Source organism: Aotus nancymaae, unplaced genomic scaffold (assembly GCF_030222135.1).
Source record: "Aotus nancymaae isolate 86718 unplaced genomic scaffold, 86718_ANA_hifiasm-v0.15.2.pri h1tg000031l, whole genome shotgun sequence".
NCBI lineage: Eukaryota > Metazoa > Chordata > Mammalia > Primates > Aotidae > Aotus > Aotus nancymaae.
Window position 1 is genome coordinate 2,319,640 of NW_026988444.1, and position 14,278 is coordinate 2,333,917.

General features: G+C 41.3%; 1 long non-coding RNA gene across 2 annotated transcripts in view; it reads right to left on the reverse strand.

Annotated features, from left to right (window-relative positions):
• Positions 1–14,278, reverse strand: part of LOC105704778 (uncharacterized) — an 85,095-nt gene that overhangs the window by 38,191 nt on the left and 32,626 nt on the right. The window contains exon 4 of one of the 2 annotated variants that reach the window (XR_010344987.1): positions 14,051–14,199. This is a non-coding gene — a long non-coding RNA (uncharacterized LOC105704778). Of the gene's footprint in view, positions 1–8,874; positions 14,200–14,278 lie in introns of those variants that run through there. The other variant, XR_010344986.1, reaches the window with a different exon arrangement.

The window sequence follows — 14,278 nt, forward strand, 5'->3', positions numbered from 1 at the left end:
CCGTCTTAGTCTGTTTGTGCCGCTCTAAAAAATATCTGAGACTGGATAATTTATAAAAAACAGAAATTTATTTCGTCTAGTTTTTGCTGGGAAGTCCAAGGTGAAGATGCTGGCAGGTCCAGTGTCTGATGAGAACCTTTCCTCACAGATGATGCAGTCTCGGCATCCTCACATGGTGGAAGGGACAGGAGGGGCAAAAATGGTTGAGCTCCCTCAGAAGCCCTTTTATAAGGACATCTACTTCCCCTCACCTCCTAAAGACCCTACTTCTTTATGTTGTGGCATTGAGGATTAAGTTTCAACAGAAGCATTCAAACCACAGCAGTCACATCCACGGGTTCCATGTGGACGTGATCTTTAGTGGGGACACTATTCAACCCAGGACAAAAGTCCATGCATACTTCCTGAGCACCTACTTAACACATAAGAAACAATTGTATGTCTCTTGATTTCCCAAATTTCATATTCCAGTGTGAAAGTACAAGGACACATATTCATATTATCTGGGCATGAAGGTCAGCTCTGTTCTCAAATTATTAAAGAATATATTATAACTCTAAAAGTATGCTACTTTGGGGGAAACGTAGAAGAACTGTCACTCATTTCACATTCAATTAGCATTTTAAAGGCGATGAGTTCCCACAATGAGCAGTGATGACTCTGGATCCAACAGGAGGAGAATGTGTTCATAGGAGACGGAGGCTGCCAAAGGCAGTTAATGTGGCCGTCAACCTCACAGGACTCTGCAGCCCTGAAGACCTGGCTTTGGTTCCAGCTTCACTAAGATACACGCTTGCATGTATCCAAACACTAAGATACATGCTTTGCACGTATCTTGTGGAGAAAGAATTTAAGTATATCGAAGACAAGGTTGCTTGCTTTTAAATCCAGTCCTGTCCAGACCTGGCCCTCATCTTTGTTAAAAAGTAGCAACAGTCCCTTCCAAATCCAGAAGGAGAAATTCCCTTTCATCCTCTTAGTCCAGGGCAGCAGGAACTTTTTGCAAAGAAAGCAAGAAAGATAGCGGAGAGCTGCTCTGTCTTTGGGATTGGTTTGCAAATGAAACTTGTCAAAACAAACTCTTCCCCTGGAAAGTCTAGGATTTCCCATGGGACAGAAAAATAAGCCTTCTATTGTGAGACAGATAAGGCAGTGTTTTTTCTTGCTCAAAAAAGGGTGTCCTCCTTTGCCATCAGAAGACTGTCAGCATTGTCTGAAGCAGGTGAGATGAAATTTTGACAAGAGGGAGAAATAGATCTAAGATAATGTTTTCCACTTCGGGTGAAACTTTCGTAACATTCCCACGATTTATGAGGTGTGCCTTGTCCGTGCATCTCCTCTATCATATTAATCACTTAATGTTTTTCTTTAAGTTGACTCATTTGAAAATTTAAATACTTTTCCCACCCTAGGCAATAATATCCATGGGAAAAAAACTGATTTAATGCTCCATTTATATTTTCTCAAAATCAAAATAAATATGTAACTAAAAAATAAAAAAATATTCATCCATCTGTCATGTAAAATCCTCCCAACTCTCACCCATGAGATGAGGCTGCACATGAGAAATACTGATGTAATGTAAGCTGAATGGCGATGAGTTCCCACAATGAGCAGTGATGACTCTGGACTCAACAGGAGGAGAATGTGTTCGTAGGAGACGGAGGCTGCCAAAGGCAGTTAATGTGGCCGTCAACCTCACAGGACTCTGCAGCCCTGCAGACCTGGCTTTGGTTCCAGCTTCATTACTGAACACAGAGCCCTGCAGACCTGGCTTTGGTTCCAGCTTCATTACTGAACACAGAGCCTATCTTCTTTAAGCCTCAGTTTCCTCTTATACACACTTGGAATACTATCTCCTAACTCACTGTGTTATTGTGAATGTTGACATTCACTCACTCACAGACATTTATTGAATGCCTTTCATGGGGTACCAGGAACTGTGCTTGGCTCCCACTCCCAAACAAGAACCCCATTCCGTGCTATATGAGTGTTTCAGCAATCATCTCTAAATTACTTGTTTAGTAAATCTCTGTATATACATAGTCATCCATATGCGATTTAGTTACTTTCAGTCAATGTCCTTATTTCTCATTTTCCAATTAAAGAACTGCAGCATGCATGGATTCTACTCATGACTAGATGCCAATTGTAATGCAGACTAATTCCTGCCTGCATGGAGCTTCCCATCTGCTGGGGGAAAAGAGACATCGATTAACTAATTTCAGAAGTGCATATATAATTCCAAAGTGGGGAAGAGTCTCAGGAATAGATGGCATTGAAGAATGTAACACAGAATCCCAACCTGGGTTAAGAAATCAATGAGATAATGTATACAAAGTACTATGAAATTGCCCATTGTCCATGTTAAGCTGGCAATGATGATAAAACTGAAACGAGAGTTGGAATTCCCAGTGTTTGATCCAGCTAGGCTGGAGGCATTGCCAGTGGTCCAAGAAAGAACCCGACTCTTTCTATCTTCATGCATGATCAGTTATCTGAATTTGAAGTTACTTGTTCATTAAATCACTCCATACATGGCCATGTACAATAAATACAGTCGAAATTTATTTTAATTATTGTCTCTATTTCTACTTTTTCAATGAAATAACCACTTTGTGATATTGTCTATAAAAGAATGCCTGGATAGTGTGGACCGTACAGATGATTAAGTCACTACACTAATGCTCAGTAAGGACTGACCCCAATAGAGGATTTAGGTCATGTAGCAACAGATGGCACATTCTCATCAAAACCTAGCGTGCCTCATCAACCACCCAGTGGAACACTGTGGAGGTTGCTGGAGCTATTCCAAATGAAGCACATTACACGCTTCTCTCTCTGTTTATCTCGCTGCGGTTGTAGGGTGATTAATCTGATAACATAATAGTGATTTAAAATATTTACTTTTACCATGACACACCATTTATTCAATTGTACTTCAAAGCATCACCTGGATGCTCCCATGTTGCTGCTGTAATCATGCAAATGTAAACATTTGGATTATGATTGGATGACCTAATTACTTTGATATTTGTCATTTATTTTTTAATTTCCCTTTCTTTTACAAAGGCACGGGAAATGCAGTACTTGCCAAAAAATCACCGCATACATCCAAAAGGGAATTTATAATATCTAATGACTTTAGATTTCCCTGCTGCTGAGTCCACATTCTCCACTGTCAGCAGCAGAGCCAAGAAAGGAAATCACAGAGGAATCTTTGATGTCAAAGAAAAGTGACTTGAATGGCAGGGAGGGAGATAATGGGTATTGGTTTCTTAGAAAAGACAGGAGTGACATAAACTAGGACGTGGAGGGTGGAGAGGAAGCCTGGCCTCACCTGGTGTGCCAGAAGTCAATGTTTACTTTATAATAATGTCAAATAAGCATCCCTGATATCAGACACCCTACAATTCTGCACTTTCTTTTTCCAGGAGTATGTTTAGTTCCTTTACAAGAAGATGAAAGTAAACCAACTTTTATAGGAAAAAAAATCTGAAAACGTTACAACTTGCCCTTTCAAAGAAATAATCAAAGTAACATTTTTGGTTCAATACATTTTCCCAAAGAAATCTGACAATGATGCTTACACAGATTTCTTGGCACTTTTTTTCCAATGTTCATTATTTGAATGATGCTGTTAAGAAGCCGACCAAGGAAACACACACAATTTATATAACTTGTATAAAGGAAATTTGTATAATGAGACTTGAGAACTCCAGGAAGATCTACTTCCTCTTAGAAAACTGTAAGATGTTCTCCTTCATTCGTGTGTTCAGTTATTCAACTAACATTTGGGAAAATAGGTTAGTCTGGCTGGAGATGATGTTTTGTGGATCTCCTGCCCTCTCTCTCAAACTTCCTGGAGCCACTTCAGCTCTCCTCAAGCTACTGTCACCACCATTGCCTTCAGGGTGATTCAGACATCTTTGCTTACCTGGTAGTAGGCAACAGCCTCTGAGAAGGGAGATATTCATATTAGCAAGAAATGCCAATTGCTGCCGGGTAGAAAAAGAAGTTTCAAAAGCACAAAGGAAAGCATTCAAAAGAATTTCCACCGAAGCTCCCTGAGCCAAAGCTTTGGTATATAACATTATAACACTGAGCAGAGACCTGGTTTGCAGAAGGACCATCATGACTCCTAAGAACGAGCTAGATCGGGCTTTGTTTACACTATGTTCCATTTCAAAGTCTCCTAGAAGATTATAATGTTTCAAGGTTTTCTCAGAAAAATTTGGTGCAGTGATCTCATAGTTTTTCTCATGTGAAGCAATACACCCTCAAGGATGTCAGGTAACAGAAGACTATGGAAGTCTGTCCCAAGAAGTTACTGACGGGCTGCCATTCATTCCTAGAATACTTGCATTGACTCGTGAAAACCACAAACAAAGACTAAATCCTTCCCAGATGGTGGAGCGAGGAGAAGTTCTTTGGAACAGGTGGAGTAGCCTTTCACCATCCCCAGAAGGGACCTACATGAGGAGCATTTCAAGCATGACCTGGGTGGAGCTATTGGGGAGGAGGGGATTAATTAGGATATCCATAATAACAGCCTGCTGCAAAGGGCAGGTCAAGGGCACTTCCCTAAGGAAAACAGGAAGACTGTTACCAACAGGAGAGGGGAAACGAAGGGAGGGTGGACGCTTCCCACGAAGGTGTTGCATTTTCTAGAATTTCCTTTCCCCTCCTGGAAGACTCTCATCTGAGTGCTACACCTGAGTCCAACAGCCTTTTAAGCATGGAGAAAGGGAGACGTCTAGTATGCAGAGGACAGGGCAAGGGGAGGCTGTCTCCATACTATCACTGTCCCAACAGCAAGCATGGCAAACTCCAGGTCCAGAGTCCTGCAAGACTGAACTCCAGGGTAGAGCGCCTGCAGCATTTGGTTTATACAAGAATGTCTAGGAGGCATTCTTGGAGCTCAACATCCCTTCAAAATTCATCCACCTGTAGAGGAAGCAAGGCCGCAGCACAGATGATATGAGACAGAAAAGCTCTCCGCAAGAAGCCTGTCCCCAGCTCATGTGCTCACACTTACTGAATAGTCCTCACAGCTCTGTCTAAAGCTCTCACTTACTTTTGAGGAGATAAAAGCCATCAAAAGCCAGGAACTTAAAACATGTTTGAAGAGTCACCTTTACCATGTGGCCTCTTGGGGGTGTTTTGAAACCCTCAGTCAGCTCGCTAATTTCAGAGAAAAAGGCCTGGGAGTAGACACTGCATATTCCTCGTTAAGTGGAGTCAGCACCTGAGGACAAGAGGGAGGTGCTTTCTTCCCCCAAGAATTCGGACGGAGAGAAAATCCTCCCAGGCTCAGGTAAAGAGAGAGTCTAGAAATCAGGCCTGGGTCCTCCTGGGAATGTCCATGGTGTCATTCCTCATGGGCTGTTTGTAATCTCAGCAATGCAACAACAGAGATCGTGACCACAGTTACAAAGGCTGCTCTTGAGTCTGAAAGAAACCAAGAGGCAATGGAGAAGTTGATAGCTCCAATGGCCTTTATCCAAGACTTTCCAAGATCGAGAGATGTTAAATAAGGCAGACACCAACACTGTGACTACTCATCAGCCGCTTTCTATTAAGAAGTGGGAATGGGTTTTCAGTGCTCATCATGACCACTGAGATTTTTCCTGAATCCATGTTCACTTCCTCACTTCCATATCACTCTAAATCCTGGGCCCACTAATCCTGAGAGGGAGGGTCCAGCTAGCAATCTCTAACAAGGAAATATCACTTACGAGAAAATTAACAAATTGCTATTCTGGTTTATTTTATCCACTTATTCCAGCAATATTTGGAATCACTTCTTATATTCCAGGCACTGTGCTACTGTTTGATGGTATCCAAATTTGAGTAAGATACAACTCTATTTCTAAATATCTCTGGCATTACAGAGACATTTAGAAAATGCTGTGGCACGGCAGTCGTATGCTAGAAGAGCAGAGAAGAAAGCTACCTAACTCTATTGGCTGGGTGGTGGTCTGGGCTGAGGTTGGATTCCTGGAGGAGGTTTTGTCTAGGCTGAGTCTTTAATGCACCTCATCTTTTAATAGGTAATTGATAAATGAATGGCAGAGAGAACATGAAAAGGCACAGAGGTGTGATTTAACATGGTATGTTTGAGAAACCCCAAGAACGTTGGTGTGCTGAAGTGAAGAGTTTGAGGCAGTGAGTCATGAAATAGGGACAGAAAACTGTATACAGGAGTCAGAAGTTTGAATGCAAGAGCTTCTCAAAAAGGCTGTGTGAACCCCCTGGGGATGGAGGGTCTATGGTAGTAAGCCACTGGGAAGAAATTAATGCAAAGTCATTAGGAGTAAAATTTAAACTTTACTGAAAGACATAAAAGAATCCCTGAACAAATGATAGACCTGCATGTTTATGAAAGGGAAGGCCCAATGTCACCAATATGTCATTTCTCCCCTGATCAATCCATTGTAATTCTAATTGAAAGTCCTGGTGGGCTTTTCTTTGTGAAACTTGAGAAATTGATTCTAAAATTCAGTTTTGATTTAAAACAATCTAAGAGAGAGGGTGTTATGGGCTGAATTGCTTTCCCTCGAATTTCCTGTGTTCAAGTTCTAACCCCTCATACCTCAGAATGTAACGGCATTTGGAAATAGGGTTTTTGCAGAAGTTAAGTTAAAAATGTGGTCATGATGGGGTGGGACTAATCCAATATTAATGAATATTATAAGAAGAGGAGTTCACAAACAGACACATACAGAGAGGAGATGATGTGAAGACACAGGGAGAAGAAGGCCATCTGTAAGCCAAGAAGAGAGGCCTGGAACAGATCCTTTCCTCATCACCCTCAGAAAAAAGCCGACCCAGCCAACACCGTGATCTTGAACTTTGAGCCTCCAAATCTGTGAGAAAATAAACGTCTGCTGTTTAAAATTTTCTGTTATTTATGGCAGCCCTACAACAATAGGGTTTATAACGGCAGCTCTAGCAATGATGCAGAGGGTCTTGTGCAATCACTATTGTGAAACTATACAATTTAAACAGCCTAATATTAGCCCCAAGATAGACAGACAGACCAGTGCAATAGAATACAACGTCCAGAAACAGGCCCATTAGAAAAGGAAACATTTCAATCTGACAATACCAATGCTCACACTCTCCAGGCACTTGGTATGTACCTTAGCAAAAATGGAAGATGCATGTCCCTTGTTACCCAACAATTCTCCCTTTGAATGCATATTCTAGAAAAACTTGCATGTGAACAAAAGGTAATGTGTGTATGATGGTCATTTCAGTGCTGTCCAATAAACAATAAAAGGAAAACCACCTGAATGCCCATCAATAGAAAAATGGACGAGCAAACTGTAATACAGTCACTTGATGGAATTGCTTTTCCAGTCTGAAAAAAGTCTTTATTCACCTCTGTTTTTGAAAAATATTTTCACTGGATACAGAATTCAAGATTGGCGATTTTTTCTTTCAGTGCTTTCAAAATGCAGCTCCAATGGCTACTCACTTGCATTGCTTCTCCTGAGAAATCTGTTGTCCCCTTATCTTTCCTCCTCTTTGCCTGTGTTTTCCTTTTGTCTTTTTGGTATGACTGCTTTTAACACATTCTCTGAGTCATTGGTTTTAAGCAACTTGGTTAGTATGTGCTTTGGTGTAATTTTCTTCACATGTTTATTGGATCTATGGGTTTATAATGTTCATCAAATTTGGAAAATTTTGGCTATTATCTATTTAAATGTATTTTCTCCCCCCCTTCCTTTGGTGATTCCGATTACATATATATTAAACCACCTGACATGATCTCACAGCTTATTGATGCTCTGGAGTTTTTTTCTGTACTTTTTCCTCATTGTTTCATTTTAGTTTCTAATACTAGATCTTAAAATTTACCAATATGTTCATCTGCAGTGTATAATATGTTAATAATCCTATAGTTTATTGTTTATCTTATACATTGTATTTTTTCAACTCTAGGAGTTTGTCTGGTGTCATTTTTATATCTCCCATGCTTCTATTTAACTTTTTGAACATATGGAATACCGTTATTATATTGATATTTTAATGTCCTTGTCTGCTAATTTTAACATTGGTGCCAGTTCTGGGTCAATTTTGATGGACTGACCTCTCCATTAAGGGTTAAATTCTTCTGCTTCCCTGAATGCCTGGTGTTGGGTATTGAAAGTTGCTGTAGTCCTTTCAATATTATTGAGCTTTATTCTGGGATGCAATTAAGTTACTCGGAAATAGATTAATCCTTTTGAGTCTGACTTTTAAGATTTTCTAGGTGGGACCATAGCAATGCTGAGTCTATTTCTAATTATTCTCCACTGATTAAGGCAAGGCTCTCTGTGTATTTAAACCAAATGTCCTGTGCATCATGAGGTTCTCCAGTCTGGCTAGTGGAAACAGGCACTGCTCTCGGGCCGTGGTTAGCTCCAGTCACTTCCAGTCTTTTGGGGTGGTTCTTTCCCCAGACTCGGAAGTTTTCATGTGATCATGAGTACTCAGCAGAACCCTCAGTGGTGACCCTCTGCACCCTCTGCATGCCTCCTGATCTTTCTCTCTGTGCAGCACTCTCCTTGCTGGCATTCTGTCCTGAGAACTCCTGCCTCTAGGATTTGTCTATACTCTCAGCTCTGTCTCCTCAACTCAGAGACTCCACTGAGCTCTACCTGGGTTCCTGCTTCGCTGAACGGTAGCCTGGAAACACTACCAAGGAAGACAGGCTGGGTACTGGAAGGCTTCATTATTGTTCGTTTGCTATCTCAGAGGGTTCACTGTCCTTCATTGCTTGATGTCCAGTGTCTTGAAAACATCATTTCACATATTTTGTCTGTGTTTTGATTGTTTCAACGAGGAAAGTAAATAAAATCCCCATCACTTCATTTTTTCTGGAAAAGCAAGTTTATTTGATAGAATATTGCAGCTTTCATAAATGAACTAGATTAATAATTAGGATTATACACAGTAACATAGATCTTGATATTAAATATTGAGTAAAAATAATCCAATTTGAAGAAAAGTGTATTCTGTCTGAAACCATTTACATAATTTCAAAACATGCAAAGGTATCCTGTATACCAGTTGTATATATAGAAGCATGAACATATGCATGAAAAACACCTAAGCCAATGTAAGGGTGCCGATGCATCGGGAAAGACAAAATTGGAGGACAGGACCCGGTGATATTAAAAAGGGGCTTGAACTTTATCTATAATGTCTTATTTAAAATAAAAATATCAAGCAAACATGTAAAAATGTTAATATATTAGCATTACTTAGAGCTGATGGTTCGCTAAAAGAATACTAACTATATAGTTTTATGTCTTCCAATTATTTCTTAATTTAAAATATCTGTTATTTAGGTTATTAGCAGCTTCCACTGTCGAGAATAGATATTTGAATTTGCCTTTTGGGCTCAACGCCCTGCTCACCATCCTTGCTCACATTTGCATAACTAAACAGCTCACAGAGGTGTCTTCCTCGGGAAAAAGAAAACCCTCTGCTAGGAAGGAAATATCTAATAATATAATTCTGAGGAGGTAAATTGTTGTGGGTGGTTACTGGAGATGATTTTTAAAATGTAGGCAGAGTTCTAAATTTGCATCTGTGAAATAGAAAAATCTGTTTTGATAAATACTCATTGAGACTAACCTGTGCATAGCTATTATTGCTCATTCTTGTGCTTTCAGGGAAATGAGTGGTGTATGTGCGTGTGTGTGTGTGTGTACATGTGTACATTTTTCTTGTTCAACGATAACATGAATAGAGAGCCTCAAAGACTCAGGAGGATTTGTAGGCTCTACTCTCTGGGTGAAATAAGAAGGAATTGAATTTCCTTGCTGTCCATTCTGTAATATTATTTAATATTAATTCATGACTACCCCACGGATGTATTGATGGTAGGGCTATTGCATGATTATCGTGTGGGGCTAGTCTACACCCCTGTGAGAAGTGTCATGTTTCCCTTGATGAGAGTGAGTGGTCCCAGTGTTGCATGTGACAGGAAGAGGCCAATCTACAGATAAAAAGTAAGGAATTGCATAATTTATTTGTGGGAGCCTTGCCAGTCTGGCAAAACAGATTTTCAAAACAGATGTTTTACAAATCCACCAATGGAGTCCACAGGCTCCTGCCATGTGGAACAGGGAGAGGAAGACTTCAGCCGGCTGGCTCTGAAGGTAACACATGCATTTCTTGTGATATTTTTCCCTTCCATTGATGCACAAATTTCCATACAATTTCAAAGCTACAGGGTGATCTTTGCTATGCTTTGGAGAATTAAGGGAAAGTGCATTCCACAGTCAAAGCAGGCTATGGAGAAGCTGTGCACCCAAAGCAGATCCCAGCTGGGCCCTGTGGAGCCAGGTCCTCGGGAGAGTCACTGAGGCAGAGGCAGTAGAATGGCATGACCAGGAAATGCACCAGATGAACACGAGCCCCATTCCTCAGCATACTGGGCAGCTCCCTCCAACACTCATCAATTTACTTGGAAGTAATTTGAGGAGGTTTTTTTTTTTTTTTGGCAATTACACTGTTAGGGAATCTGTCACGACATTATCATCTCATTATTAACTGAAAATGCAGTTTTATTTTATAGTCATGGATGAGGACCAGATATATGGATGCCCCTCTCTGAGAAGGAACAGAAGGCCAAGACTGAACGTTAGCCCCACTCATCACTCTGCAGTAGGACGGTGCAGCTCTTCTCATCCACACAAGCCGATCAGATGCACACTCCATGGTGAAAACAGAGCCAGGTGGATTCGCTCCCCTTCCAACCCTTCCTTTCTCCTCAAGAACTGAGACTACACTTTTCAGATGACAATACTGGAGTGCAAGTGAGGGATGGCGTCGTTGTTCACAGGCTTGCATCTTAGATATTTGTAAAGAAGGAACTTTTGGTACTTTAATACTGATAACAGTTTCTTTGCGTATGGCCTATGACGGATCCGTCTTTACAGGCAAAGGCAGTTGAGAAGAAAATGAGAGAGGAAATAGGCAAAGACAGTGTTTGACAGTCTGAAGGAAGAAGGATGAGGGGACTCTGAGAACTGGAGAAATAAATAGCAAAGCCCTTCTCAATCAAGGGCTAGTCAGGGAAACAGCAGCTGCCCTAGATATTTCAAACAGATGAAATCCAATACAGGAAATTGCTTAAACAGGTACTGGGCAAGTGGAGTCTCTCAACAGGGGATGGCAGACAATGGGAAGACTAGCACAGTGGGCAGCTGCTGCCACCATCTCAGTCCTGGGAGGGCATAGGGAGGAGCAGCCTGGTGGCACACAGGGATCCAGGCCACCCAGTGGAAACTGCAACAGAAACAGGAAAATCCAGGCAGGGCCAGAGCCACGGAAACACTCAGCTGTGGCTGGGGACTCCACACAAGAACAGGGAGAAAATGCAGCCTGGCTCTTCCTGGCCTCTGGCCCACCAATCTCAACCAAATTCATCCAGGATCTGAAGGGCAAGGGAGCTGAGAAGGGGCATCTCCTGTGATGGCGAGCAAAGTAGGGAAGGGCAGGGAGCAATCTGAAGAGTGAGGTTGTCAGATCAAACACAAATGTCCAGTTAAATTTGAATATCAGATAAACAATGAAAAACTTTTCGCATAACTATGCCTCACGTGATATTTGGTACTCAGTTGTACAAAAACCTATTCGTTGTTTATCTGAAATTCAGATTGACTTGAGTACCCTGTGTGTTTATTTAAAAATCTGAGAGCAAACAGGGAGATAACTGGCACATATAATAAATGCAAATAGGGGCCCCAGAGCTCTCCCTGGCCCAGAGGGTTACACCCTGAAGGAAAGGGAATTTTGCAAAAGACTAAAGGTTCATTGCAGGAAAAGAAAAATGAAAATTAGGGGAAGGAGATGGTTAAGAAGTTAATAGATCAAAGTCTTCAAAATACCTTACAAGAAAGATCAAGGACAAAAGGATTCCCACAGATGCTGGAAAAGGGAGCCTGGGGCTGGGGGATGGGATTGCGGGTTTGCACTCAAGAATTCCTGATAATGAGTCATGTCACTGATTGAAGTCTGAAACCAATTAAAGGCAAAATTATGCTTGGCCTCAGAATTTAAAATATAAGGCATGATTTCCAAAGGATGAAAAAGCACAAGTTTTTATTGGGGTTTCTCATCACCTTATTGTGCTGTGGTGGGAATTGGCACATAAAACAGGAAAGAATTGGAGAAAAAAAATCACCCTCTGGATCCCAAAAGATTCTTAGGAGTTTGGATCAGTGACAAGCGCTGTCATCTGCTCTCGGAGGAGAAGATTGTGTGGAGATAGTTGCTAACTTTGGGGTATTGGATTATCAATGGGTCTGCTGGCAGGTGGAGCTTTCTTTGGGCATATCATACCCTCCTTAAACACGCACACACTCACAAACACACACACACACAGAGGAAGCAGAAAACGTAACTTGGAAATGACTCACACTATCTGCCCAACCTGAGCAGATGGTATACCTTTCACTAGGGAGCAGTTGTGGTACCTCAATTCTCAACCCTCTCTCTACCATCAAAAACCAATACCTTAAAGCAAAGGGGCCTTGAATACACTTACAACAGTTATTGAGGACCGATTTGTTTTGGCAGTAACTGATGCAGGACTGAGGAGAAAACTGTTGTATCAGTATTCAGGAGTGAACTATTTCTGCATGAAAGAGGTACTTCTAGTATGTCTTGGTTTTCAGTTACAAACACATACATGTGCAGTGAACAAGAGCAGGCATGGTTAACTCCAAGAGTTTTATCTGCTCTGGCAGAAAGCCTTCTTGCCTACCCCAATTTTCATATAAAAATTCAAATTTTGCTAGAACTTTAATGACCCAAAAGCAACATGGGCAAGTTACCCACAGCCTCAGAGGTTAAAAATGGTTGCTGCCCTCAGAGGTCATGCAATCTAAAGGGAGACAGGTCTTCAGTAAAGTGAGTTAGGAGCTGAAGGGGCAGTGAGTGGGAAAAGCCGCATGCTGAGGTTGTCATGAAATTTCAGGTAGCAATTCCAGGACAAAGAACTTTAGGAACTGAAACTCCCAGACCTGGATACTTCTTTCTAACTCTTGGGGAAACAACTCCACGGGCTGACGCTTCCGCGAGGTGCCTTCCTGAGACTTCCTATTTGTTGGGAGCCTTCCTATCACATTCAAGTGCTGCTGCTGTTACTGTACAATGCTTGGAAACAAAATACACTTAGCTTCTGAATCCACATGCTCCATGTGGTAGCCACTAGCCATTCCTGGCTATTGAGTATTTAAAGTGTGACTAGTGCAACTGAGAAACTAAATTTTTAATTTTTATTTTACTTTAGTTAATTGTAAATTAAAAACGATACTTGATTCAGTTACTGGAAAACTTTGAAGTATCTTTGGAAACACTTGGGTGTGTGAATCTAAGTTTTTAACTGCAAATCTTATGAAATTTAAATACAGATGAAGTAGTTCTGATGAAAATTTAGTATCTGCCTTGAGATGTACAGTAAGTAGAAAATGCACACTAGATTTTAAAGACTTGGTATGAAAACTATAAAAGATCTCATTAACAAGTTCATCATGTAATTGCTTATATGACAAAATATTAACATTTTGGAAATATTGGGCTAAATAAGTTATAGTATTTAAATTAATTTGGCCTGTTTTATATTTTCTGTTTTTAATGCAGCTACTAGAACAGTTAAAGTTACTATGCTGCTTACATTATACTTCTGTAAGACGGAACTTCTCTGCATTCCCATATCTTCGTACGCTCTGTATCTCTATAAGCTTAACCATATAGAGTCCCTGCTCTCTACCTCAGCCTTCTTCCCCTGTAATCTCCCTAGAACAGTCGGGTACAAGTCGGCTGAGAAAAAGTGAGGCTAGAGATGAGGGCGGTGCGTGCAATCACAGTGGGGATATGAGGTGGACGAATGGACTTGCCTTCTCAGCCAACCTTTCGTTCCCTTCACTCCCTCATCGCTGGTAGGAAGAGGATCTTCAGTAACACAGAGTCAAGAAAGGGAGACTGTGCAAGCAGAATGTAACATCATCATTATGAAATGCTTGGTCCACCCCAGGTGACTCACCTTGAAGATCCCGAAGGGCCAGAACATTTGCTTGACTTCTAGATCATTCCCCTCATGGTCCCAGGGACCAATGGTCTCCTTCTTCGTGCTCCATGAGAACCTCCGGCCCCAGTGGAAGGTAGCTGGGAGTGATCCATGTATGGGAAACTCTGGAAGGAACGTGGGAACCAGTGAGAAGGAGGAGGAGGACAGGACAGAAGGGACATGCAGGCGGTGGCCTGGTTCCGG